Source organism: Labeo rohita, chromosome 3, assembly GCF_022985175.1.
Source record: "Labeo rohita strain BAU-BD-2019 chromosome 3, IGBB_LRoh.1.0, whole genome shotgun sequence".
In the NCBI taxonomy this organism is placed as follows: Eukaryota; Metazoa; Chordata; class Actinopteri; order Cypriniformes; family Cyprinidae; genus Labeo; species Labeo rohita.
The window spans coordinates 23,123,207-23,147,384 of record NC_066871.1 but is presented as its reverse complement, the minus strand read 5'-3'; the positions used below and the strand labels follow the sequence as shown (position 1 = coordinate 23,147,384).

Sequence of the window (24,178 nt, the reverse complement as noted above, 5' to 3'; positions counted from 1 at the left end):
TTCCAAGATGTATTATGAGGCTGAACCAAATTTGGCATGTAGGAATGTGTGGGTGCCAGGATAGAAAAAATGCTGTGTATGTGATCCCTAACACTTTAGTCCCTCCCGTATATGTAAATCACATGGTTAGACCAAATTTAACCCAGTGAACCCTACAGGTCAGGTGTCTGAGGTCAAACTAGCTATGTATGGCAAGTCACCACAGCCAACAAGCCAATTGGCCTTGTGACATTGCAACCACCATTTATGACACAGTTGCTCCAGGAAAACACTCCAGGAAGGAAGAAAGCTTTCTATTTTGGTTGCACTCCGACCAGTATAAATTTGTTCCATTTCTAAGGAAAGATCCAGACGTGCATTTCCTTACAATACCAGCTACACATGTTTTCCCTCTGAGAATATTACAGGACTAGCAGGGAGTCTTGTAGGATGTTGGGGTATGTACACTGGGCCACTAGATCATCAGTCATATTGAAAGAGACAGCAGTTGATGTTCGTCTCGGGGGAGGATTGCCTGCAATGACCTCAAACAGCTGTGCAAACACACTCCCATCTTACAAATCACATTCGCAACCATAGACCTCTGCCGATAGATTTTTATTGTGACACATGAAGAGTGTGGAAGACATTCTTCACAGAGTCAATGGTAGCTGAGTGCTGATTAAATGAAGGTGTGTTAGATGTTTGCTTACGGTGTAATTCAGTCCTGACCACCGTCAGAGATACTGAGAAGATAAAGAGGTTCTTAGCTTCTTGTCATATGTTTTGCAAGTCAATCAGGAATCTTAAAATTTCAGTTTGTCACGGAATTTTAAATCAGTGTTACTAGCAAAAAGAATGTAGAATTTAAATAAGACTAAATAAATTTGAATTAATTTAAATTTGAGATACTCCCATAGTTCTCAATTTTTTCTGTGTACAGTCCTTAACAACCTTAACAAAAGTAGTCTTGCCTTAAAAAAAAGAAAAAAAAAAAACCTAGCCATTTTTAAGAGAAGAAAGTTCAGATGAGGCTTAAGAGAACAAAAATAGATTAAAAATAGATTTTGCCACACTGATTTCCTGTTGTCGGTTAATACACTTTCAGTTTACAGTGCATCAGTTACCTTTGTTTTATATATAAGGCCCTATAAAGTCTGTTTTATCCTTTTCCAGATTCCGTTTTTTCCATTTTAATTTTTCTGGATTTCATTTATTTTCCAATTCAATTTTTCTAGATTCTGTTTTAACGGTTAAATGAATTGTTATTAATCAAAAAGCCTGTCTGTTTAATTGAAATCATTAATACTTACACAATTTAACAGCAATTAATTAAAGGTTGACAAAAATTACATTTTTGAGGCACTATGAAATTAGTAAAAATATAAAATATGAATTTTCTCACATTCAGATTTATTTATTAATTCTGTGTTTTCCATGAGTGTTCTGGATTCCATTTTAATGGTCTCATTTAATTTTAATAATCAAAAGCTGGTCTAAGTAATTAATTTTATATAAAAAACTAATTCATTATTATTTTACTACTCCCCCAGAAATACTGTGTTGTGTATTTATATTTTTCTGGTAAATAAATATTTCTGTCACAGTTTATTCAAGTTAAAATTTTACTTTTATTTTGATGGGTTGCTGTGAAGACCTTAAAGGTTCTATTTGTAAATGATATGATGGTAGTTTTGTTTTCTTCAGAACATGCACAATTCACATTTAAATAGAATTATGTGGCTTAATATTCACAGACACTAGTCCATATCGTGCTTCGATTTAAGTGTTTATTTTCTGCGTCACAGAAATCATAGGTCCCTAGTTTTGTCTGAATGCATATCACTGTAAATTTCTTTTGTTAATCACTTATAGCAAAAACACAATGATATTGTATTTTTGGTTGGAGGACAGAATTCAGAAAAGTTAAGAAGGTTTGGACCTGGCTGTTTGAACTACTACTAGTGAAAATACATTTATGTATTTGTGTTACATTTGTCTTCATCATTCTGTTGAATAAATTAGCTGTCATTGTATGGACAATTGAGAAAGAACTTGATCAAATTGACTTTCTTTTAGACTTCAAAATGGAGCCAAACAAGTAGGATTACAGAAGAATAGAAGTTCTTGCCCATTTTGTTGTTTTGTTAGACTATTGAAGTTCCCCCATTGTGTGACTGTTTAATTTGTTTGAATTGCAATTCATTAAATTCCTCTTCCTGTCATTCCGATGGAAATTCCACTTCAACATCCTGTGAATTCCAGCTTGTGAACTGAGAATGTTGCTCAACCCAGGTGGTCATCCATCTAAGATCGGACCAAGTTTACTTCAATTCACTGTAGTTTTATTGACATTATTTATCGAGGTTATTGAGGTCTGTTGATTCAGAAGGTGTGGTTTCACGTCAATGGCCATCAGCCCGCATCATCAGTTAAGCTGGCACAAGGTAAACGGATCCAAAAGCAGACAGGAACTAGACTCTGTCGAGAAGCTTGTGCACAAGATCTTTTATAAACCTTTCATTCATATTCATCAGAAAGGCCACTTTTGTCTTAATTTCCTTCCACTTCCGCAGGGCTAGGAGAGCACTTGAGCTTAATCAGAACAGGAGGAAAGCAATTCATTCTGCTTATGTCAGTGTGAAAGAGGAGCCTCTGTCATGAGGTTGGAGAGCTTTTGACTCCTCTGCTCAAATGCTCTCCTGTGGGTCACACATTTTAAACAAATTAACGAAAGATGAAATGCAAATTGTATGGAAAACGTGTGCTGCGAAATAGATGTAGTGCTGTTCACAGCTGTTGATGGGTTTGGGAAGAGTGAGGGAGTGTTAGAACTGGTTTTACTGCTAACATAATTGAGTTGTTTTGTAACCCCCCATTTTCCCCCGAGCAAATGGGCGGCGTCTCCATGCTTGGAGTTTAAGACCAGCTCAGGTTCTCAGCATCTTCACATTTTAATTGCTTTAAGAACTTGATTTAACAACCTTTACTTTTTGTTTTTTTCATTACTTTTTTGAACTGGAAAACTTATATTTTCCCTTTCAAAATTAACTTTAAATATTAATTTATTACCAAATATACTATTCTAAATTACTGTTAAAAAGTGTTTGAGTTTATAGGAATTGAGTATATTATTTTTTTCTATCTAAAATGTGTGGCAACACATGCCTGCACAACTTATTGTTTGGTTGTGATATGGAGGTTTACATATATGGTTGCCTGTACATAAGAGCTCTTTATCATGGAAACAAATGCACAAAGTTCAGATATATGGTAGTCCAGCCCACTTCAGCCCCCCAGGGTTTTACTACTGTACTTCTCCACCTGTGATCTGGTCATCACCCACAGCATTCTTCCCAAAACTGCCTGCAGCTTCTGACCTTACTCCTCTGCACTTTTTCACCCCGGCTACTCAAGAATCCTGATCATTCAGGCCGTTAGTTTGTTCACGCTCACTGGGAAGAACACACCCACCTAAGAACACATGGATCTGGTCTTCATTAGAGCCGTTTAAAATGTTAATGATCACTTAAATTTTAGTTAATCAATTTATAGGCTGATTTCCCCAGAAAATTTAAAGGGAACCCCAGGTATTAAAGGGGTCATCGGATGCTAAGTTCACTTTTACATGTTGTTCGAACATTAATGTGTGTTGGCAGTGTATGTACAAATCTACCTTATAATGCTAAAAATCCGTGCAGTGGTTTTTAATCAATCTGTAAAAATAATGTCCCCTTTTTCAAATCGAGCCGTTCTCAGATGCCTGTCGGTGTGCCATCAAACCGACAGAGGCCGCTCCCACGATAGTTGATTGACATGAGCGTCTTACCTCAGATCAGCTGTAACAGTCCAGTAACTTTCCTTGTTTCGATGCCGAAGCAGTGATGTAAGTTAGACAAGAATATCTCCGATTGAGGTGTTGTGTTGCTGGATGTAATAATGAACATAGTGGTCGTCATTTACTCCCGACATCTGAGCCGCTGAAGATGCAGTAGATTACGTTTGTTTGTGAATGGAATGCGCCTCCCGATCTACATATATCTGTCTATGTTGGTGCGAATCATTCATGATCCAGCTTCACTTACAGCAGAAGTGTGTATAAGCATTTTTTTATGAATCTTTGCGATCGCCTTTCCTTATAACGTGGTAGTTAGGACGTTTAGTGGCTAAACGCGGCTAAACACGGCTAAAGTAAACAAGATCGTCATTCCACAGAGAGAAGAGAGGGGCGGGGCGAGCAGAGCTCATTTTCATTTAAAGAAACAACCCCTTAGAATGAGATAATTTTTGCAGAGCTCATTTTGACAAGGTAAAAAGGGTGTTGTTTTACAAAACCATTGAGAATTTTTAATCAAAGTGTATTAGTGAGACTTTTCATTAAGACCCTAAAGAATCATATCAACTTGTGAAAAATGGGCATCCGATGACCGCTTTAAGACTTGTATGGCTTAATATAACATAAATGATGTCTCTTACTGAAACGTAGTAGAAAACTCACAAAAGATTTACGTTATTTAAAAAAAATCCACATTGTTTTAGACACATTTTGGTCTATGGGGGCACAATTATTTTGATAATGGGAAATGGTTGAGCTAGTGGCACTACCTGTTACTATATTTATATTTATAAATGCTGTGCCATCAATTTTTCCCCACAAAGAGTCTAAATGCCCTGGACATGTTTACATCCTGCCAGGATGGCATCTAGCATTTCTTGTGTCTGCAATTTGTAAGCTCTAGCTGTGCTCTACTGAAAGCCTCAAAGGCATCAGGGCTAAAGCAGAGAGAACAAAGACCTGTGTCTTTAGCAGTGTTGGGCAAGTTACTCAGAAAATGTAATTAAATTACTGATTACTGATTCCTTTTTTAAAAGTAATCAAATTACTGTTCTGATTACTTTATTTCGAAAGTAATTAGTTACATTACTAGTTACGTTACTTTTTTCTGTACATCCTTGAAATGTACATGAAATAATAAGTTTGTGTGTTGCCTAACACGTGTTATAAATAGAAACTCTGCCTATGCTTACGCGTGTTAATTGTTTTTGTTTTATATTAGTTGTTGTTGTTGCTTGCAATACATGAATAGCAATTCATTTGTTTTAGATATTTTATGTTTAGATATTTCTATTTTGCGGGAGTCCCGCAAATCATTTTATTCTATCACATCCCGCACACACAAGTCTCTGACTGCCCTCACCCACCCATCAAGTCTTGTCCCGCACCACTCTCTGTTGCATCGAGTCCAGCGGGAGCGCAGGTCTCTAATCCACTGGCACTGAACGCGACAATAGAAGTTGATGCGTTGCTCTCTGCACCCGGTAGGTTCTCAAGAAGTTTTAATGTGCCATGCTGCCCCTTTCAGGTGTTTTAAATTGGATATTCAGTTTTTCACTGTTGAAAAGGGTTTCTTCCCCTCTAATTGACAATGCAAAATCATGTTATTGCCTTCGAAAGAAATAAACTAAAAATAATGATTGTATTTACACCTACAGAACTCGTACTGTCCTCTCCCCATGCTGACTTTTTCATTGTTAGTATCCGCCTCACAGACGCTTACCAGTCAAAGTAGGTCTCAGGTAGAGGATGTCGCGTGTGCTAGCCAACACCCTTTTTACAATCTAGATAATAAAACACATTCTGTCAGCAATGATGTAACACAGCTGTAACTATACTCTAATTACTGATTTGGAAATTATAACGTGTTAAATTACTCCGTTACTAAAAAAAAAAAATTGAATTACAGTAACGCGTTACAAAGTAAAGCCCAAGACTGGTCTTTAGGAAGTTTTATTCGTCCACATGCGTCTTTCCATTCTTTTCTCCTCTTATTGCTAGGAAAAGCAGTGAAGACTTATATTGCTTTTCTTGTTGCCCTTCGACTGAAAATTACAATCAAGTTGCGTGTGTTGCGTGTGTTTTGATAAAAATAGCAACAGGTAGCGCCAGTAGCTCACTGAGTGCAACTATTTCACGTCATTAAATAATGGGACCCCCCCCATAGTCCAAAATATGTATAAAACATTGTGGATTTTTTAGATAATGGGTTTTCTGCTACATATTTCAGTAAGAGACATCATTTACGTTATATTAAGCCATACAAGTCTTAATGCACGGAGTTCCCTTTAATACATTATGGCTCTATCAAAGCATTGCTCTATTTGAACGTTCCAACTAGCAAAACTGGTTTAACCAATGGTATCACACTGCGGAAAGGACTATATGTTTGAATGACTAATGAGAGATAGGATGGAGTGTTAGGGAAACCTGTTTGAAAACAGTCAATATTTGTGCAGTTTTGACACATTATACACTGCAGATTTAAATCAAGAGGTTGTTTGTTGTTCCATTGAATCATCAAAAACTATATCTGACAATAGTTAAAAAAGCTGGGAGGAGCCTGTGACTAGGGGTGGGCGATATCTCGATATTTAAAATATATCGAGATATTTTTTAAACTCGATATGAATTTTGACATATCGTATATATCGATATAATGTTTATATTTAATTTTCGCCACTTTGCTTGTTTGCCTTCTCTGTGCTGTGCTCGCCCCCGCCTCCTTGCTTTTGTTCCCCCTCCCCTCGCCTGTCGTCTCATTCAACATGGCGGCGCCGGCGCCCGCAACCAGCCCGGAGGCTACAGAACTCGTCGCAAAAAAAAAGGACAACTGGCTCCATTATATGGAGATACTTTGGTTTTAAGGCGTCGGACGAACAACAGACAGATGTCTACTGGCGTGAATGCCGAAAGTTGGTGCCAACCAAAGCTTCTAGCACCACGAACCTGTTCCACCATTTACAGACAAGGCACAAGCTCGCATACGAGGAGTGCACCAGACTAAGGATCCCGGCTACTAAACCCACTAGCTCTGGCAACACTCCAAACACTACACAGATAACACTCCACAATTCTATAACGCGGAGTGTAGAATATGAAAGAAAGAGCGCAAGGTGGTGTAGCATCACAGAGTCCGTGGCATTTCACATAGCGGTGGACATGGCACCCATTTCCGTCGTTGAACAACGCAGCTTTATACGTATGCTAAAAACACTTGGTCCCAGGCAATATGTATTATTTCTTTTATTTTACAGTTAAATTATTGTTATTTATGTAATCAGGTTTTTTTTTTTTATATCTTAAATGTCAAAGAAGCACTTTTTTCCTATATGCACTGCCTACTTTGAGTTGAGTTGTTTTATTTTTGAATGAAAAGAAGGCAATATGTATTATTTCTTCCTTTATTGTTTTACAATATGTATACAGGGATTTTTCACTTTGTTCTGAACTGGCTACCTCTGAGTTTCAATAAAAAAAGACTTTGGAATTTGGCATATTTGTTTTTGCAGTAGTTTTTGGGGGGGTAATTATCCTGTAATGATATCGAGATATATATCGCATATCGAGATATAGCAAAATATATCGAGATATATTTTTTGCTCCATATCGCCCAGCCCTACCAGTGACCTGGAAATACAATGGATTGTTGATATAGACTATAAATAAAAATAATTCCACATACTGCAGTCAGAGACCGCATTCCTAATGCATGACATGGAATACTTGTTCCATTTTTCCTGTCTCATTAGGCAGAGATCTGAAGCACAATGTTAAACTGGTGCGGAGGGTGTAGAGAGGCCACGGTGGGGCCTCCCCAGTTTTTGGCTCCACCTTATTCAGCGCTGTTTGGCAGTCGGCCTGCTGTTTCACAGCTGTCTGGATCTCCAGAGTTTCCACATCACTGCACCGACTGAGCCAGAAGCATCCAGGCATCCAGCACAAAGTCTGAGCACATAAACCTGCTGTGTCTGATCCAAACCAGAACCTTCTTTAAATGTAAACGAAGCGTAGAGGTGATGGGTGTAACTTTTAGATAAGCCATTGATAGGTTGATTTGCCAAAAAGTTGCCTGAGCTGTCAAAACCGCAATGTTGGCTTTATCAGTGTTGTGATTTTGGGGGAGATTTTTAGTGGGTTTGGTTTGGATTTCACGATGCTAGCTGTGCAGAAATTACACACGTCATTTTTAGTGCACTGCAATACTATTTTGCTTATTATGATTGAAGTATTTTATTATGACATTTATGGTGCCTAGCAGTAACTTTTCTTAAAATTTAGCTGTTTAACAGTTTTTTAAAGGTCTGTTGATAAATACACATTTTACTGTATGCTTTTGTGTATTACAACCCTCTGTGCTCAATTAATTTTGTCAACAAAAGCACACAGCTGAAATGTGCAAAGCAGGCAAACAAGAACCAGTTTTTCTTTGTAATCGGTGTGTTATGATGAAGTAGGAATCATTTGTTTTTGTATGTTTTGTGCAGCATAAATGTGGGCTGTGGGTAAAAAAACGGTTCATAGGAATTTCTCTTGGCAACACTTTCAGAAGGTTATTAGTATTGTTTCTGCTGTCTTTAACTAAACAATGGCACTTCATAAGCCACCGTGGATGTAAATATAGCATGAGCAAAGTTTGCCTGCTCTGTAATCACTGCCGAATACACAAAATGACAGCTGAGCGACAAAAGAGGAATGCATTGACTCAAGAGTGAAAGAGTTTGCGTGCTTGGAAACTCCTCTTTCTAGAATGGTTAGTTATGATTCCATTGGTTAGTTACGATTTGAAGAATTTTGGCACCAGGGTAAGCATAAAAAAAAAAACCAAAAAAAAAAACATGCCTGATGCTTCAAGTTATAAATGAGCAGCGTCATTGATTGAGACTGACGTGTGACAGGATTTGTTTACCCATGACAAATCCTATACAGTCCTTTGGACAGGCATACAAGGAATTTTCTGAACCCCCCCATGGATGATAAAGGCATGTCAGGGGTTGCTATAAATGTTAACTTGAGTGGCTAGAATGTATGTTGCCTACTTTTGTTGCAAAAAGAGTGTTAACAATGTTAGCGTTGCATATTTGTGTAAATGACCTACACTGTAAAAAACAATTTGCTGAAACAACTTAAAATAATTTGTAACCTGGCTGCCTTAAAATTTTAGGTTCAGTCAACTCAAAAAAAGTTTATTCAACTTGAAATGTTAAATTATACTAAGTGACAACTTAGATATTTGAGTTGAATCAACTTAAAATTTTAAGGCAGCTGGGTTACTTACCCATCTGTTAAGTTTAGCAAACACAAATATCTAAGTTGTTACTTAGTACAACTTAACATTTCAAGTTGACTAAACTTATTTTAGTTGACTGAACTTAAAATTTTAAGGCAGCAGGGTAACAAATTATTTTAAGATGACTCAACAAATTGTGTTTTTTATTTTTTACAGTGTAGACTAAAAGTGCAGAATCTTTAAGTGTTTCTTCTTTACTTTGCATCATAACTTTCTTAAAATGTTTAAAATTCCAAAAACATTTGAATCTCTTATTTCCAAGGTCGATTTTTACTGTACATTTTTAGGATCTAATAATGCTGATGATGTAACTTTGCTATAAATTAGGGTTTATTGGTCAAACTTTACTGTAGTATACTGTAGTATGAAATATTATTTAAAATCAGAGATTGACACCAAGATGTTCATGTCTTTTTCTCTTCAGTCAAATTAAGGTTTTTGAGGAAAACATTCCAGTATTTTTCTCTGTATAGTATAGTTTCTCTATATAGTTTGCAGTTTCAGTGCAGCTTCAAAGGGCTCTACACAATCCCAGCTGAGGAATAAGGGTCTTATCTAGCGAAGCTAGATCTAGCGATCGGTCATTTAAAAAAAAAAAAAAAAAAAGAAAAAAATTACTTTTTTTAACCTCAAATGCTCGTCTTATGATGAGGGGGGGCACGGCAAGGCTAGTGTACAGTCAGACAATTTTTATAGAGATTCGAAAGAGATAAACGGCCGAAAAATATCTGCTGCGCCGCCCGGCGGTATTCAGTGCGCAACGCTCAGTGTGTGCCGCTCCGCTCAATATTCCGCTCTATGAATGTGCGTTCCGTTGAGTTTCTCACGGCCCATATGAATGCTCCACTTGTGTACCGCTTATGCTCAACGGAAAAGCTCAAATAACTCGCAGACAGAAAATTTCTATGTATAGTTGTTCCTGTTTGCAATAGCGTAAATACTGGACAACGCTGGTAAAATGACGCGACCCTCTCGTGACGGTATCCTCTGCTCACATGCTCTGATAATAATAGTTTTGTAGGACTATACATTATTTTGATAATTAATCAAAAAAGGTTAGATCTGATTCTGTTTCATAGAACTGAATAAAAATAATAATTGAGATTTAATATTCATATATTTTCTGTCCAATTTTATTGTTACCTTCAATAAACATGGTTATTTTATTGGCTTTTTTTTTTTTCAGTATCATTAAAATTAAATTTAATAAATAAAGTTAAATTAAAAAGTCTTACAAAATGACTATATTATTTAATAAAATAATAAATAAATATTATGAAGGAGTTTCAGTTTCGGCCAACAATTTTCATTTCTGTACATGCCTAGATTTTTATGTAAAAAAAAAAACGTTTTCAGGGTGATACAAGACCCCACTGTGAAATTATCTTGCTTGTTATACGGCTACTTGCCACAAACTTAAATAATTAAACACAAAATATGAATTTTTATCATATTTTATTACCTCAAGACGACTCGCAGTACAGACCACTATGACTGACCACTAGATGGTGCAATTGATATCAGAATTGAGAATTGCCATCAGCAGAGTAAAATTATGAATGAATGAAGCATAGTAGTTCTGCTCTAAGCATGGACAAGTTTTTGAAAAGACAACAAGTGTCAGGTAAATGTAAAGTAGATGATGAATCTACTTCAAAGATCTTCACAAAGTGAAGAAAATTTGAAAAAATTGAGAAAATCTGTTTAAAAAAAAAACAATGAATGCTGTTACATGGTAAAGAAAAATAGTACATAGTAAAGCTGCATGCTTACTTTTAATGTTTCTACTCCAAAAGTGACTAGTTCCTTATTTAGTTTTTTTTTTTTTTTTCAGTAAGTCACACACTGAATTTTAATTATTACGTTTCAAATAAATCCTTCTGAAATTGTATTTATGTGGAAATTAAGGAGGGGGGGGGGGTATTCTGCAAAAGGGGGGCTTGGCAGAAAAAGTTTGGGAACCATTGCACTAGCTTGACCTCACACATTATAGTCACGTTGAAAAGGCCAAAGAACGCCCTTTACAAAAACTAAAACGATGTCGGACGATAGAGCCTTGCATGGACCTCAAATCTAGGCCCTAGCCTGGACATTGTCTGACAGCTTATCTGAGTTCTTGGCCCGAGTCTGACCTAAGCCTGTCTTTTTTTTTTTTTTTTTTTTTTTTTTTTTTTTTTTGTTTCCCTTCTCCCAGAACAGCTTATACAACCATTTCAGGTGCTATTAAAATAGTTTACTTTTGTATGTAATGGCAAAGTGATTATATGTAGTTTAGTTTTTTACATAAAGTTAATTTAGAAAAACATTTGGAGCCTTTTTTTTGTTCGTTAAATGTGATTTATAGATATAAAAATTTCAAGCATATCACAATGATTAATGTGTGCTGTCCAATATCCAATCGTGTGCGCGGAGATTGGAAGCTAAAACGCTCTTTAGACCTACAGGAGGCGCCAGTGGAAATAATAATAATAATAAATAACACTGGAAACTTAAAATACGCCGTCATTTTGTTCATAAACTTTTGTTTCTGTGCACTCACAATATCAACAAAACGTTGTGCTTTTATAAAATAAAGAAAACAGGATACTTTCTGCCCTCTTGGTCTTGAAAAGGAGCACTTCAGAAAAATGAACTGAAACTCAGTGAATACTTGCCTCACAGACTTGATAAATATAACTAGAAATCTTTGAATTAGTACTTTAAAATGAAATAATTCAAAGCAAAAACAAAAGCTCTTACATTGTGTAATCCATAAAGATGATTTCTCTCAAGGCGCGTCCAATGAGAAGATGGCGAGTTAGGATCGTTAACTCAGAAAACACTAGTTTATTAATAAATTATTCAAATATCTACTTACTATTTCCCCAGACACATTCATAGTAATTACTTTTACTGATGCTTTGTGGCAAGCTTTAGCCTTTTGCGTGCGCTTGAATGTGGATCTCTTCCAGCTGCGCTGAAGGTGAGCTCGCTACACTAAACACCGTCTGAGCCGGTCTTGACAGTCACAGTGGCATGGTCTTGTGTTAGACTTACATTTAGACTTATTTTATTAATCCCAAAGGGAAATTCACATGTCACAGCTCATCACACGATAAATAAATAAAAAAATAATAAATAAAATACTGCACAATACCATATTTCATGCAACCCCACCTTATCAAGCATCAAGTATACACTACACCTTATACAAAAATGCAATTTAAGATTCTACATAAATCATTTAATGTGACACTGATTATATAATCTAATAGCTGTTGGCAAAAATGACTTTTTATATCATTCCTTATAGCACCGGGGATGAATTAATCTTGAGCTAAAAGAACTCACACAGGTTTGAACCATTTCAATGCAGTTGTGTTGTTTCCACAAACGCTGCTAATTTTTAAATCTGCATATTTGATGGATGTCTAAAATATAAAAATAAGGTGAGGCCTAAAACAGGCCCAATGCCCGGCCCATGTCTTCGGATGATTTTGAAGTTAGATGGAATTTTTCGCCCTACCCCAACTTTCAAGCTAGTCAAACTAGTGCAACATGAGCATTTGTGGTTAAAAAGTATATAAATTGTTTTTTTTTGTTTTTTAAAGAAAATGACTGATTGTTTTGCTAGACAAGACCCTTGTTCCTTAGCTGGGATCATATAAAGCCCTTTAAAGCACATTGAAACAGCAATTTGGACCTTCATCCCATTGATCCCCACTGAAATTCACTACATGGAGAAAATTTCTCAAATGTTTTCCTCTTAATTTCTTTTCGATTGAAGAAAGAAATACATAAACATCTTGGATGACATGGGGGTGAGTAAATTATCAGGAAATTTTTATTCTGGAAGTGAATTAATTTTTTTAAAAAACCTCATGTCCTGTAACAGCAACATCTGTTTACTGAAAGGAGCAAACTTTTAAAAAATACTACAGCTTAAGCACTGTTGTCCTCTTAGAGAGAAAGCCAATCAATCCAGTCTTAGACTGGCTCAGAGTCAGTCAACCTGTAAAGTCACCCAGCTTAGATCTCGTATATATACACACACATTCACGAAACCCAGAGAGCCAGAATCCTGGGATGTAATGCTAAAGGGAGGAGCACACAGGAAATGAATAGACAAATATTTGCAGATGGCTACAGATGGCATAAAACAATGGTGAATATCAATATAGCTCTGTTGCAGTGAAACTACAAATATACATAGCTACACAGTGCTTATCCATCTCTCGATCTATATAATAGACTATAAGTGTTTCAGATATTTTATTTTTCTATTGGATAGCCATCTGGAGGTTCACAGAAGCAGCTGTTTAGAAAAACAAGGGAGAGGTAGCTAAGCATTCAGTGGCTGAATTCGGGGGGCGAAGCCGTTTCCTTTGTGAGTAAATCTCCTTGCTCCAGTCTTCCTGCCGCTGGCCTCATTCTCAGTTCCCGCCAGGAACAACCTAAGACTTTCCTCAGCACTGTTGGTCTTCTTCAACACCACAGAGAACCACATATAGATGCACACAAACCACCAACCAAATCTGTCACACTCTCACGTGAGAACGAGCGGGAAAAATGAATGCGAGAGACATTCAGATCACAGCGTTTTGGGACTAAATGACACGCGACGTTGACTTGTGAAGTCTTACACCTTGTCCAGATTCAAAAGTAAGCATTCCACAATGAATTCTGTACGTGCTGTCAACACCTAATGCTTCCAGAAAGCTTCCCCTCCCTCCCTTCCTCAACGCAGCACGTATTGAGTTCCAGACCACACCCAACCAGAGTTCTGGGCTGTTCAGGATTTTGGAGAGGAGGAGCGCGCACTTTTTCCTCATTTCACTACTACTACGTTTACCCTGCAGTCACGTTCACGCTTGCATCACTTCATCTCCACGTCTGCCTGCCCTCTCCAAACTATACAACATTCGATCCTTTAGGCTTCTCTACAGCGGTGAGTGTGAATCATTAGTAACTTTCTTCTACATGCATGTAAACAGTCTTGAAGTGAGTCATAACACTCTTTGAGAGGATCACAGCATCTTTGATGTCTAGAAAAGACGGGCTGGGGTAAGTAGGCAGCTGATTTATTGCTGTCTAAAAGGCTTTATTTATGTGTGTGAGAGTTTATCGCCTGAAACGTAAACTGGAGAGAGTTTGTGAGGAAAGGGGCGTTGGCGGTGATGCTTCGCTGATGAATCACCAGCTTATACTTATTACTAGACTTAACTTAATATTCTTAGATGCTTTGTTTACTTGTAATCTTTTTTATTTTAAAGCAAGTGGGAGAATCTAGTTTGACTTCAGCTTTTAGAATAGAAATATTTTGAGCACAACAGACCTGTACTTGAATCTCTTCAGTATTTGTTCTCATGTTTGGCGGTTGTGCATTTTAAAATCATTTCGAGTGAACTACCACCAACTTTGACTTGCGTATCGCCCCCTGGTGAAAGCATTTATAGTGTTTTTCAAATGTTTTCATAAGTCTTATCTCATTATATATTTGAAATATATAATCTTTTTATTATAAATGTTATTTTTATATGATCTATAATTGTATATAGGAGAAAAAACAATAGTATGCTTTGTGTAAAAATGTATTCTATCCTATTTATTTATTTATTTATTTTATAAATGTATATATTCCCAACTTTCCTAACAGTTGTTAAAAATTATGACTACATATTTAATACATTAAATATTTACAGTAAACAATCATGTTCCAGTTATAAGGTGTTATGGAAAAACCTTATTGGATGTAGAGGGTTGCGCTTTACAAGGCCAAGTGTTGTTCCCAGTGCGGTTCTATGACTTGTTTTGCATGTTTGATTAATTTTGCATGTGTGGTGTTTTAATCTCGCTCAGCTGAGTGTGTGTGAGACAGTCTCAGTGTTTTTCTCAGTGCCACATTCCAGCGTGTTGCTCGTGGGACAGTTTTGGGGGTGGGGAGTGTGAAGTGTGTTCATGAGGTGCAGTCATTTTCACTGGACTGGATTTCCGGACGGCCGTCCGCTCTGCTGTTACAACACAAACACAGCCGCAGTGAGTGCCATAACTCAAACTGACCTATCAAAAGCCAAACTGCTCTAGGAAAGGGTATATGCACGAGCCTTTAAAACGCAGTGTGATGTATAGTCCAGCCACCGTGAAAACTCATATCCACCGTTATTTAAAACATATTTATCATCCCACTTACAGTTTGTGTAGTAGTCCAACCTATCCATACATCACCCCCGTGCTCTGTTGTGCTGGCCATTTTGCACCAACTCCCTTGTTGAGAGTCTGTGTTGGACAAAGTGATGGCTGCTTTTCCATGTATTAGTTTTCCAATGCTGCAAAAAAGTGAGAGGTTTTTCCAGTTGCTTATTGACCAAGTTGTTTCCAACCTCAGTCTCTCTCTCTCTTTTGTTTTGGGTCGCTGATTGATCTAGCAGAACTGATGCAACTCAGAAATGTGCTGCTTGCAGGGCTTTCCAGAGAATAGGTGGCAGGAGTTGTTTGCGGATGGGTTGTTTCATTAGAATCTGTCAACGTTTGGATCAGGAAATGCCTCTCCCTTTGGCTGAGCCAAAGCTCTGGACACTTGTTTTTTTTATTTTTTTTTTGAAACTCTCACGTCAAGCTCAGACTGACCAAGCTACAGAAGGGGGCGTGTGTCCTCCCCTTAATGTTTGGAAGAGACTGAAATACTAAATCATGTATCTCCCTTTTTAATCAAAGAATGCCAGTATGAAATGCCAGTAAATAAAGTTTAAGGGTAAATCAGCAACTTAACGAAATGACTTGGAACAGCATGTGACTAAATATCTTCCTGATGTTTGGAATATTGCAAAATATATATTTTTTTGTAACTATTGAACTGAGTGTCACTAAATCATGATTTGATTCAGTTTGGATCCCATTTGATTTTATTCTGAATAAGCTGAAAGTTTTGCTAGTAAATGAAAAACATTGTTGCTCTACTAATGCTGTAAATTATATTTAAACAGTTTCAGATCACAGTCAAATTGATAACTTGTCTTTGTGAACTGATTATTTGAAAAAACAATTGCATGACTTTTTCTTTTTGGGAATTCTGGTACGTTAGTCACTGTTTCATAGGAATCATTTGTTGCTCAATCATGCAGAATTGGTCACTTTATATGGTTTTGATCCACTAAAAAGTACAAGTTCAGAGCCCTATGAAATGTGTTTTTTTTGTTTGTTTTTTTTTAAATTCTTTTCCAAATTCTTTCTGGATTACATTTTTTTTTTCTTTTGAAATTTTCTAGAGTTTAATGGTTATAAATATTAATCAAAAGCATGACTAATTAATTTAAATAATGAAACTTACACAGCAATTTATTACAAATTACATTAAGGCCCTTTTTTAATTCAGTTTTATTTTTGATCAAATTCTGTTTTCCATTAATTTTCCAGATTCCATTTTAATGATTTTAGTAAATATTAACAATCACAAAATCTCAAATTATTTGATGTGATTAAAAAATATATTTATTAGTATTATTTGCAGAAATACTGTTGTGTTACATTTTTCTGGTAAATAAAAGACAGGCAAATATTTTTTCTGGTAAATTTGTCTTAAAGAATAATGTTTTAATATTAATTTTATTGCTAGTAGTAGTACTGTCATTAAGTAATATATTTTTGTCACACTTTCTTCAAGTTAAACTGGACTTTCTGACAGGTTGCTGCTGTGACAACCTTTAGGTTTCTGTTTGTATATGAAATGATAGTTTTTCTCAAAAGAAACTGTAAAATGCTCACAAAGTGACTCTCAGAGCAGCTATGTGCTTCAGTATGTGTGTAGCAAATGAAACCGTGCATTGTTATCTGTTATACAGATAACAATTATTTGCATGCTTATGTGCCGAAAAACCAATATGCAGAACCGATAGCAGTCTTTCATGGTAAATGTAATCTTCATATTACAACAAAAAAAAAAAATTTTATTTATAAAAAGCATCAGCTGCAACACTAATAAGCAAAATAAATGTAGAATGTCTAATGTTTTCAAATGGAGAAAATAAAGCGCAGGAGTCCTATAACTCCGTTTTAACTGCAGTTTAAGTAGGTTTATAAGCTGTTTAATAGGCTAAAGAGCTGACTCTTCATGAGACTCATAAGGAATTATATTCAGCGCTTTTATTTCCAACATGTGCTCATTCATGGCTTTATATTATTTAATTCAGGCGAAGTTACGTCTTTATTGGGACAGGGTTTGACGGATCGTCTTACGTGACTCTGAGTTCATCTCTATTTCTTAAAGCCAAGCTGCATAAACTAGCTACATATCAGGCATTTATGTATGTGCATTAATGGCTGTTATGTTAAATAAAAAGCACTAATTACAGCTATGTGTGCCATTGTTGTCTCGTCATTTATCGATGAATCCGATATTACAAAACAATGCCGATTATGGTATAATGCTTAAATATTGGGAAAAATATCGGTAGATTGATCGATCTCTAATATTGCGTTTGATTTAAGTGTACTGACTTACTTTATCCACTGGATTCTGAGCTTTAGTTAAAGGGTGCCGGTAAGGGACACGGAGCTGTTTCCAAACTATTATTGCTTCAGCAAAACTGTGACCAAGAATTTCAGATACGTTCATCTTCCCATGAACTACTGATGTGAGCATTCAGAAGATAGTATCAGATTATTGGAGTGTTCTTAGCAACATAATTCTATGAAATAAGAGAGACAAATGAAGCAGTGCACTAAAGATTTTTCCATTGATTTAAGGCTTGGTAGTCTTTATTGGTTTTCACCAATTACAGCAAGAATAACACTGAAACACATTCATCTCCAGTGATCTCCAGTGAAATCCAGGGTCACTGTTGTGTCACAGACAGACACAGTTGCTTGGAAAATGTGTGAATCGTAAAACCAGTCTGAGTGTTTGAGTCTGGGACGCTATGATGTGTTTGTATGTTTTTTGGATTGAGACAATGAATTGCACATGTGTTGCTGTGGTATTTTGGTAGCCAAGTGTGCACAGGGGTGACATTGCTGAAGCTTAAAGCCCTGTTAGCATATGAAAAAACTCAAAGACGAGGTCTTACTTGAGATACCAGTCTTACCAGAGACCCACACCAGCTTCAAACACAAGAACAACGCCATGTTTAGCAATAAACAGTCACATTCCATACTATTATAAGAGAGGAGAAGAAAACAACAGCGTCTCCTTGACAGACATGCACTTAGAGGCAAGAGGGGGATGTGTGTCTGTATTGTCGTGCCTTCAGGTGGTGTTTTAACAGTCAATTTGTAATCATAAACTGCATTTTATGGTCATTTAGAGAATCAGTATGAGGGAGCTGGAGTAAAGCAATTGTTTTCATGTTAATGACGTTTTTCCGATAATCCATGCTAAAACATACTGTTTGGTCTAAAGAAACACTAAAGTCAATACTTTTATCAATTCATCCATTTTGTGAATTTAAGTATCGAAAAGCTTAGTGTAAATTGATAGCTGTTCATTTTTAGATATGATAAAGAAAGATACAGAAGTGTCAAAATAGCAACCTAGAAATAGTGTAGAATCTTAAATATGTCTTATTAATGTTGTAAGATTCTTTTGTTTTAAATATTTTTAAACACTAATGTTTAAAAATGATTTTTCCTCTGGATTTTTTAAAGAAATGAATTCTTTTATTTGGCAACAATGCATTCAGTTGATTAAAAGTGACAGTAAAGATGTTTATAATGTTACATTTATTTCAAATAAGTGCTATTCTATTTCTAGTTTTATTCTTTTTCTAAAATCAATTTTTTTCCATTTTAATTTTGTGGACTGTTTTAATGGTTAAAAATATTAATGAAAAGCATGTCTAATTAATTGAAATAATGAAACTTAACAATTTATTAATAAAATTCAGTTTTATTTTTACCAAATTCTGTTTTTCATTAATTTTCTGGATTCCATTTTAATAATTTAATAAAATATTAATTTACATTTAATATAAAAAAGGGACTAATATTGAAAATAGTGATCTAGAAATAGTGTAGAGTCCTAAATGTTCCTTATTCATTAATGCTGTTAAGTTTATTTATTTATTTATTTTTTTTGGCAGCGTTGCCTTTATAATGTTACATATATTTCAAATAAATACTATTCTATTAATTTTTTTCCTAGTTTTATTCTTTTGCCAAATTCCATTTATTCCATTTTAATTTTCCTGGATTATTTTTTTATTTTCCATTTTTATTTTTCTAGATTCTGTTTTAATGGTTAAAAAAAAGAAAAGAAAAAGTATGTCTAATTAATTGAGATAATGGAACTTAAAGAATTTAATGAAACTTAAGCAATTTATTAAATATTTTATAAAAATACTTTTTAAAGGCCCTATGAAATAAGTAATTTTTTTCTCAAATTCAGTTTTATTTTTACCACTTCTGTTTCCATTAATTTTCTGGATTCTGTTGTAAAAATTTAATTAAATATTAATTTACATTTAATATTAAAAACAAAAAACAGAGGAGGGACTAATAGTGAAAATAGTGACTTAGAAATGGTGTAGAATCATAAATATTTCTTATTCATTAATGCTGTAAAATTTCTATTATTTAAAATATTTTTAAACACTTAAATGTTTTTCCTCTGGATTTTTTTTTAAGACTTGCCTTTATTAAGATAGGACAGATCATAGTTGACAGGAAGCGAAGTGGGAGAGAGAAGTGGAGTAATGGTGCAGAAAATTTAGCTTTGCCATCACAGAAATAAATTACATTTGCAAAAAGGTTAAAATAGACACTTACTTTAAATTGTAATAATATATTATAATAGTTGCAATATTTGTATTGTATTTTTGATCAAGTACAGTTTCTTTAAAAAATAAATAAATAAATTAAATTAAAAGTAAAAAACATTTTAAAAATACAGGCCCAAAACCCCAGAGTTTTGAACAGTAGCGTTTATGACCTTAGTCAGTCTGACTTTACAGTTTGAGAGCCTCAAAATTCTTTTCTTGTCCGTGGCTTTAACGCACTTAATATTTAAAACTTGCTGCTAAGTGCACTGGACGCAACAAGAAAATCCTTTGGAGTAACAAGAGTTCTTTCTTCATCCCTACTGAAAGATCAAAGGAGTTATACTGAGAATCCGTCCTGATTCTCAGTGAGAGGGGTTGTCTGGATGTGGCCGCAGGGGTTCAACAGCGTGTCTTTTGACAGATCCATGTGGGAGCTGTTACTCATGCTGGCGGCGTGTCATCAGTGGAATGCGATGTGAAAACCGGGCCTGAGGCACCTGAGCACGGTTGCGCTGCGGTAGAGCCATAGCAATGAGATGAAAACCTATCAGCACCCAGTGCAGACTTTCAACCCAGCAGGCCACGCCGAGAGCCGAGCGGGACCCTACAGAGTGTGAATGAGGCTCCTCCTGAGATCAGTTGCAGCAGAAACACATGTGCCTTGCCAAAATACACTCCTTTTACAAAATGAGGAGTCCCTTGTGCCAAAGCTGCCTAGTATTGTGTTGAAATATCTGTGGAGAACCTCAGGGTTGTGTAATAGGAACCTTACGTTTTTCATAGGAGTAGCGTTCACACTGTACACGTCATTTTCTCTGGGAGTTTGTTTGCTTTTTCCTTTCCTTCTTTTGTGTCCAAGAGCACTTTACTGGGTGGGGCTTATATAGATGATACCCAAAGCAAGCTTTGTTTGTTCTGTACATTAAGCTTAATTTCTGGCGGCATTTCTGGCTTTTGTGTTTTCTCCAAAAATAAGCCTGGTGCTCCCATTGTAATTTGCAAGCACCAGTGGGTAGTTCAGAGGCTGAACAGTGAGGAAAAGATAATCGGAGACGTCAGAGACAAATCTGATTGTCAGCGTGTGTTCAGAGCTGTATAATTTAATTTCCTGTGACACTGTAAATGTAAGGTGCAGTTGTTCATTTGAGGAGCTATTTCTATCTGAACTGACTCAAAAATGACTCACCAGTGTAAGTTTGATTTAGACATATTAAATTATGTCTTGATCGTTCTTTTTTAATCAAATTTTCATAACTGGATCTTCCAGTGAATTCACAGACGTATCTCTGGTGATGTGTGTTGAACTTCTCCAAACATTTAGTTTGAATAAACCACATCCCTTTTTTAAAATTGACCATAAACTCTCATTCAGATCTGCCTGTATCATATCAGCAACTGATAGAAAGGACCAATTGCCTTATGTTTTTTTTTCCTCAATGATCCATCTCGAATGTGGCATGCCATTAACTGGCAAAATATAATCACATATGGGTCATTCTATAATTAGGGGTACATTTAAATTTGACAATGTGAAGAAAAAAGCATTCCTGTTTCCCAAAAACCCACACATGACCTTACATAGCTGCTTTAAAGCAATCTATATTGTATTAAGTGCTATATAAATAAAGATGATCTGTAGAAATATGTGCATAAAACACCATCTATGTTTGCTGCTGTCCACCATGTTACCTTTACTAGGTAACACAGTTGACAGGTAACTTAGTTGACATTTTTAGTGTTTTGGGCCTACACTCAACATGGGAGCCTAGAACTACTGACCATATGGTATATGTTTAGAAATATATTTTCATAAACAAAACATAGGTTTTAGTTAAATTGTCTTGTTCAAATTTGCAGCAGTAATACTTGTGTAACACTGTTGACAGTCAATTAATTCACTCTTGATGCAGGTTTGCAAGTTTAACCAAAAAAAAAAGGGGAAAGAGAGAGAACATAACTTCTAGTGTTTCATCTATGTGCTTCTAGAGTAAAAATATCATCATACTGTGCAAGTTATGTGAGAATCAGACAAACCATTCATTTCTGAGGGGGGGTTTTCTAGTGGGTAACTTGGTTGACAATGGTTTTTCAGACACAAATAAAACAAGTTATATCACAATAAACACTTATTAGTTTTGAAGCGCACACCCAAATGTCTTGATAACCTAATCGAACTGAAGGCAAAACTATAAAATTAATTTATATTTAAGGTAATGTTTTTTTTTTAATGCTTAAATACAGAGTGGAATGAGCAACTTTACAAAACCGGACAGCTGAATACCAGGCTTGGATGTGATATGAACATCATTTTTGAACAAAAGATATGGCTTTTTCAACATATAGCAGTGTGGTTGTAAAATAAAAATGTAATTGAAAAATGTAATTCTGTTCTAGAAAATTAAGCATCGGGGCTTTACATTGTTGAAAGTATATGTTGTCATGGACATGAGATGTACCCACAGTTATAGAATGACCCATGTATTAATATGGCGTGTATTTTGTCATAAAATTAATTGGATTGGGGAAAAATATTCACCAATGCATTGATTCTTCCTCAAATGATCCTGAACGGATTTATTTAACACACCAAAGATTTAATGTTGTAGGGGTCGACTGAATATCGGCCTGGCCAATTATTGATGCTATTATCAAGCATATGGTTGTCAGTTAATTTTAAAACTGTTTTGCCAATAAAATAATTTAAAAGCATTTGAAGAATGTTTTTGTCAAAGCCCTTGTTAATTATTTTACCAAAATAAGAGGGATCATACAAAATGCATGTTATTTTTTATTTAGTACTGACCTTTCACATAAAGATATTTCACATAAAAGATGTTTACATATAGTCCACAAGAGAAATACTGTGTTGTTACCTGAATGATCCACAGCTGTGTTTTTTTTGTTCAGTGATGGGTGTTCATGAGTTTCTTATTTGTCCTGAACAGTTAAACTACCCGCTGTTCTTCAGAAAAAATTTTCAGGTCTCACAAATTCTTTGGTTTTTCGACATTTTTGTGTATTTGAGCCCTTTCCAACAATGACTGTATGATTTTGAGATGTCCTCAGTGTGAAAAGATGGATCTCAAAATCATACAGTCATTGCTAAAAAGGGTTCAAATACACAAAATAATTTGTGGGACCTGAAGGATTTTTCTGATGAGCAGCGGGCAGTTTAACTGTTCGGGACAAACAAGGGACTCATCAACAACTATCACTAAACAAAAAAGAGAATTGTGGCCAAAGAAAACAAATGGTGATCAGTATTGTGATCACATGAATAAAGCACCGCAGACGTGCCAAAGATGCGTGTCAGAGGTCTTCATGTGTTTACTTGACTTTAAAATGATTCTTGTAGCGATTTGCAACACATACCCCAGATTATAGATTTTAGCTACAGATTACCCAAGATGCCCCTGGCAAATATGCTGTATAGCAGGATGTGTGAAAATGCTTATCACGATATTTAGTGTGAACTGTAGCCGTCGAATGTTACAAGAGGCCTATTAGAAAAGCAGTTAGGTAGTACCCAGCAGGCACATTTCAGTGCTTAATATTAACTTTATTGAGAAAGAACAGGGTTGTGTTTAATTTATGACTGTATTTTAGAACAAATGCCTGTCCCTGATAGGCTAAGCATGAGTGCTTCAGTGGAAATGAGTCTGTGGGAATGCATTGATCTTAATTAGATCGTTGTTTATAGCTTTAAGAAAGCCAAGTTGTTTGTTTACCCGTGGCTGTTAACCTTCACGGCTTCACAGCTGTTCTTTTTAGCCCTTTCCTTTAATCCTGGCAGTGAAGGACGTCTGGAATAAAAGGCGTGCATGGATTGACTCCACACTAAAATCTGTGCATCATCATTTCTTTCCGATTCTGATCCATTGCACGATTTTCTTCCCTTTTATCTGCATTCTCTCAGATCTCAGAGTGCGAGTTGGTCTCAGGACTGCAAAACAGCCCATGAACGGTTTGTTACCTTTGGGCTGACATTTGAAACCGCAGGCTGTGTCAAACGTACTCACTAAAACATTCCCTCTCATATCCCTCGTTTACTTTGAGGTTTTCCCTCTAGCTCAGCACTGGTAGTTAGGGTCAGGTTAGGTCAAATCGGGTGGTAACGTGTTCTGCAGTTCCCATTTGCATGTTTTTGTCATCATTTATTGATTTATTTAGCAACTGTTGTATTATCTGGATTTCATGAGCAAAATATTTGCTCCAGACATAATTCATAAAACACTTTATCCTTTGGATTTGGCTCAATGATCTGTTTCCTGAGCAGAGTTATGGATGTCTGACTGCGTCATGTTACTGAGGAACATTCCTTTCCGTGAGTTCACACTGCTTCTG

At 35.8% G+C, this 24,178-nt stretch overlaps 1 protein-coding gene across 3 annotated transcripts in view; it reads left to right on the top strand.

Annotated features, from left to right (window-relative positions):
* emp2 (epithelial membrane protein 2) overlaps nucleotides 1-24,178 on the top strand; it is a 44,147-nt gene that overhangs the window by 5,757 nt on the left and 14,212 nt on the right. Inside the window, exon 1 of one of the 3 annotated variants that reach the window (XM_051105953.1) lies at nucleotides 13,872-14,031. The exons of 1 other annotated variant lie outside the window; for it this stretch is intronic. The gene's annotated coding sequence lies outside the window, so the exon portion shown is untranslated. Of the gene's footprint in view, nucleotides 1-13,871; nucleotides 14,148-24,178 lie in introns of those variants that run through there. One more of the 3 variants, XM_051105954.1, reaches the window with a different exon arrangement.